This window comes from Pantherophis guttatus, chromosome 7, assembly GCF_059756535.1.
Source record: "Pantherophis guttatus breed Tessera chromosome 7, ASM5975653v1, whole genome shotgun sequence".
Taxonomy (NCBI): Eukaryota; Metazoa; Chordata; class Lepidosauria; order Squamata; family Colubridae; genus Pantherophis; species Pantherophis guttatus.
Genome location: NC_142069.1, coordinates 75,693,407 through 75,699,043, shown reverse-complemented (window position 1 = coordinate 75,699,043; position 5,637 = coordinate 75,693,407). Strand labels below are relative to the sequence as shown.

Sequence of the window (5,637 nt, the reverse complement as noted above, 5' to 3'; positions counted from 1 at the left end):
ATTCAGTGATAGATTAACAGATGATAGACTGATAGACGGTAGATGATAGAGAGAAAAGTTCTGAGGTTCTCATTTTGGGTGGGGGGAAATAATACAATGCCTTTTATAAAAGTGCCAAAAATATATCTAATTTTATATTACCCCCTCCTTACAAAATCTCCTCCTTTCTAGAACTTTGTATTCTAGTCCTTCAAAAAAGTTACAAATGACTCCTACTATCTGCTACAGAAAATAAAATACTACAATGATTGTGTTACAGGTTTTGAAGTCAATTTGCATGCTGTCCTTGTTAAAAAAAAAACATATTGGGGATTTGGGATCTAACCAGCTAATCCACTTAAGACTTATTTAATTATCTCGGTGCTCTGTTTTATAAATCTCCATGAACTACTTATACAAAACTGATACCTTCTCATTGCCCAGCACAGTATAACACCTGCATACAATTTAATCAAGAGGAAAATTAATGCAAAACATAGCAAGAAAAATTACACTGCCTATATGGTAGCAATTTTCTCCATTCACAGTTAATAATGTGATATAGATGAATGGCATCTTACATAATAAAATTCTAGTTCCATTATGTTTCTAGGGGAAACATGTGGAAGAAAAGTTTTAAGACTGTCTGTATCATTTCATCTGAAAAGTCCACCTGCCTCAAGCATGATTGCGCTATAGAAACTTGTTAACTGGCTCACTATTTTATAAAACATTTGAAGTCTCTGGAACAAATGCAAGAATTTTTGGGATGAATGGATGCATCAGCCTTTAATTAGAATGGTAATTCATAAATGTCAAATACTTTCCATTAAGAAAACAAGTTGATATCCACCTAAGCAACACAATACTAAATGTATCCAAGTTTCATTTGAATGAATGGACTGAAAACATTCATAATTTTCGCTATTTAATTTAAATCTATGATTGTAGTCTGTGATGTGCAGGATCTCCTGCTTTCTATGCTTCTTTAGCTGTCCAAGTCCAAGATACTGTATGGTCCTCTCTTAGGTAGGAATTTTCTCATCATCATCATTTTCCTTAGCACAGGAAACAGGAAAAGACATAAAACTGCAGGCTATTCCTGAAAAAGCACATGGGTTTTTAATGTTTTGAGGCCTTTTCATCATATTGGTGGGAAAAAGTGTAACTTGTAATAAAATGTAATGAGTAACTAAATAATTATTTTGATGTTGTCTGTCTTTCAATACTATTCTGAACACCTTTCTAACTTTAGCCCTACTAACATAGTGCTCTCTTCAACTGTAATAGATCTATTGCCTGTACTCAAAACAATGCTATAGGGCATTGCACGCCAGAAAAACTAGACATAAGGACAGTTTTTTCCCGAATGCCATCACTCTGCTTAACAACTAATTCCCACAACCCTGTCAAATAATTTACTAAGACTTCCTTACTAATATCTATCTCTTCCCACTTATTACTATAACCATGTTGCTTATATCTTTCAATTTATATTGTTTTTATTTGTTTCCTAGTACAATTTGATAGCTTATTAGTAACCTTGAATATCACTAAGTGTTGTAACTATTTATTCTTGATGAATGTATTTTATTCTCCTTATGTACTCTGAAAGCATATACACCAAAGACAAATTCCTTGTGTGTTCAATCACACTTGGCCAATAAAGAATTCTATTCTATTCTGTTCTGTTCTGTTCTGTTCTGTTCTGTTCTGTTCTGTTCTGTTCTGTTCGGTTCGGTTCGGTTCCGTTCCGTTCCATTCCATTCCAGTGTTGTGAGTTTGAATTTGCAAATATAAACTTGGAAAGTTTTTAAAAGCCACCCAAAACCTTTTTAGCACCAATAAAGAGTCAAAAGACATATTATAGTCCACCTAAACATCAAGGTAAGTCTTTGCAAGTAAGATCTTGATAAAAACAGTATAGTAGTGAATATATCAGCACCTCTCCTTAAATGACTTCTATTCCCCATTAAACAAGTCATCATTTATTCCTTTCTTGTCTGCCATGGTCTCTTTTCCCAAGATTTTCTTCTCCTCATGCTTCATGAACTGCTGCTTCTCACTGACATACACAAGTGTGGAAAAGACTGATCACTTGGTAGTGAACATTCATCATGTCATTGATTCATTGTGTGTCTGTTTTAGGTACTCCCCTTAACTAAGCATTAAATAGATGACTTCTGTATAATGGAGTTATCTTCTATCTGAATTCTCTGACCCATCTGTGAATGACAGCTTTGAAGGGCATCTAGTGTATGTTCAGTCAATGGAGTGCTTCATAAATTATGCTAGTAGGCCTGAATCATTAGTAGGGGTGGAAAAAAAACCCCAGAAATCATTGGTAGTCTTCATCCTGCTATAATATGGCTCAGAAACAGCACTCCAAAGGGGTTTGTAGTGATGGGTAGACTACAAAAAAGAATTATATTAGGAGCGATGCATTAAAAAAATGTGCATATCAGGAAAAGCTGTCTATCTTGATGATTTGTATATTCATTTCAATTTGTAGGAAATTTGATGGCGTACCCTCAGAACAAAATGTGTGCCATATACTGAGTTTGTAGCTGTGTTTGTTCCAAAAGTAGTATCAAGCAGTTTGATTTTTATACACATTTCGTTTTGGGGTGAGATTTTAGAAAACAAAGAACACCTGCCATTGTGCAACTGGTGGTAGCATCACTAATCAAGTAGTTGCTGCATAATAAACATGATCATTTCATGAGACAGATTAATTATTTTTCTGAGATAATACATTGTTTTATAAGCCATATAAAACTGGAATGATATAGGAACAAATGATAAATCACAAAATAGGATAATTAAATAAGCTGGGTATTGATTAATTGCCACCAAATAATATACTTCAAGCGATTGTTTTTAGAGAAGCAGAGAAAATACATCTATAATGAATTACATGATTCTAGTCACTTGGTAAATAACTTCAATGACTGCATGGAGTTTATAAGCTCTCTGAAAGTGCATTTCTCCAAAAGCAGCTTATCGGAACATCATGGGTTTTCTAAGACTGGTAAGTAAATCATTATTTTATTCTGTTTTATTCCTTTTTGAAATTGTTTTCATGGTTTAAAGAGTACTTAGTTCTTATTATGTTGTTCTAGAGTTCACATGTGCAAAAAGAATTATGACATACTATTAATCAGGGTTAAAAAAAACAAAACACGCCTCATAGAAATCTAATTTAAGCCATGGATTTTAGCTTCAAAGTCTGTTGCTAGATGCTTTGAAACTTCTTAAAATGGATGTTGGCACCAGATCTATTTCTAATTAAGGACCCTTGAGGAAAAGAACAATTGAGGATTTTTTTTTTAAAGGAACTCAGATTTAGCTAGCTGGAACCAGAGATAGAAGTCCCTTTAGCATTCTGTGAAGGGTAATTTTGAGAGTGACAGATTATCTCTCAGCAAACTTGAAGATACCAAAACAATGCAGCACTACCTGGTGAAAATCATAGAGAAGAGCATCTACTAAATAATGACCGTGCTACTCATCTAAGAATTAGTAGGGCCTCGTTCAGACAGTGCAGGGGAGTTGGCTCCCTCCACTTCCATGAGAAATAGTTTGGGCATTTGTTATTCTAAGAATTGGGCTCGGAAGTGCTTCCTTTTAAGCTCAATCCTTCATTCAAGGATCCTTTCAGAGGTCAGAAATTCTGCCAGATACCAACTCACACTTTAGCCTGAGAACTTAAATCACTAATTAATTCACTGGATTAAAGTGTCAGACTCAGTATAGAACTAGAAATTATAGCAGACTAGGGAGTTTAGCTGCAAACAGCAGCGCTGTATTTCTCTTTGCTCTCTTCTCCTTAACATTTAGTGATATTTAACATTTGATGTGACATTATCACTACTTTTCAAGTTTTCCTGCTCAATTTTATTTCTTAGGCTGTTATGTATCTGCAGGTAAAGCAAGCTCACAGAATGACAGAACAATGTCACACAGAGAGTATTCTTCTGTAGGAATCCATAAGGGAAAAACGCTGCCATTTTTAGCAGAACTTGTATGATTCACTATATCCAATATTTCAAGTACATGATCCCAAATGTAACAAGTTAAACGTGGTGAGGCAATTTTACCAATTGGGTAATGTAATTTTCTACCATTAGAAAAGCATACTAAAACAGGAATGCCAGACTGCAAGCTTTATTATACTTTAGGGCAGTATGTGGGTAATATTGGATAAAAGTGGATTTTGGGTAACAAAACATAAATCTATTACTCAATTAGGGACATTTACATTATCTTAAACTGTTTTACCTATATTGGGTTAAAAAAGGGCTTTCTGATCAGTAATTTTGATAACGATGGAAAAAAATTGGGGAGCACTGCTTTATGATCTCAAAACCATGTTTTGTATTTCCAGAACTGTGGACTCTCCAGAGTTCCAATTTGGTATTCTTGCCCATACTAACCCATTGCACATTTTATTTATTTACAGTTGCTGACCTCTATGAACAACAACAAAATGCTCATTTTTAAGTGCATTTCCCAAAGAAACAGTGAATTCCTGCTTCAGGCCTACTGTACAAACACTTGAGACTCTTTATTACTAACTGGGTCCAGTGGCAGAGAAGACAACGACGTTCTTTTGAAGACAATCAGAGATGCTATGTCTGTCCTACTCACCATATCAGGGATAAAGATGACCTTTAGTCAGACTTGACTACTGATAATTGTGTTTATTAAGTAGTTGTTAGGGGCTCTTCCAGGATTTTTTTTTTTTAAAAACTTCCTCAGATCCTGGATAATGATAGAAGTGGTAATGAAAGAAATACTAACCTTCTATCTGGAATAAACAGAGTTTTTCTCAATATTCAAAATGAAGAGTCCTTATAACAAAGATCAAGGTCCAGGTATACTTTAAAGAAAATGATTACACTTCAGCTATTGGTAAATGCTGTTCATTATTTTCTTTACTTTAAATAGAGTCTGAAGTCTCCTTTTCTGTCTGATATGGATGCAACATAAGGAGGTTCAGTATGATGGCAGTAACCACTTTCGAATGTCAGTGAGCAAACATAACTCATTCACAGATGACAAGAGCTGGGCACTGTGGTCTGCTCTGTCAAACTCTAGATAGGCTGTTTTGGCAATGTCAGTCAAAAGCTTGTCAATAAGAAGTCCCTAGTCATGCATCTGTGGAATCATCTTGAATTTCACTTTGAAGTGGAACCCCTTATGGCTTCATGAGGCACATTTATATTCCTTCTAGATAATACTGCATCACCTTCATTTGTTTCACCACTAATCGCTACCGACATTTCTATGTAGTGCTAAATGTGGATGGACTCAGTTGGTAATACTAAATTGTTGGCCATGAATACCTAGCAAAGAATACAAGCAGTAACCCACCTTGATTTTCCTTCTCTGTCAGCAAGTTGTTAAAGGGATTGACAGTATGCAAAAGTCCTTTCTGAGAGTAAATACTTGATTTGGTGGTCATACTGCTCAGAACATGCATGCATTTTGCCCTGCGGAGCTAAAATAAGAGACAAACCACTAGTGGGGAATGTTCTATAAATTCATGGATTATTTTATTGCGAATGAAAAAAAAGAAAAGAAAGAAATGACTCATTTGCCTTTCAAGTTGCCTTTTATTTTATTTTTATTTATGTATTTTGTCAATCATGTATT

The 5,637-nt window shown here is 34.8% G+C and overlaps 1 long non-coding RNA gene across 1 annotated transcript; it reads left to right on the top strand.

Annotated features, from left to right (window-relative positions):
* The first annotated feature begins 2,872 nt into the window (after window positions 1-2,872).
* On the top strand, window positions 2,873-4,661 carry LOC117679832 (uncharacterized). The gene is made up of 2 exons (XR_004595466.3): window positions 2,873-3,010; window positions 4,442-4,661. It is a non-coding gene; the product is annotated as an uncharacterized LOC117679832 (long non-coding RNA).
* The last annotated feature ends 976 nt before the right edge of the window (window positions 4,662-5,637 follow it).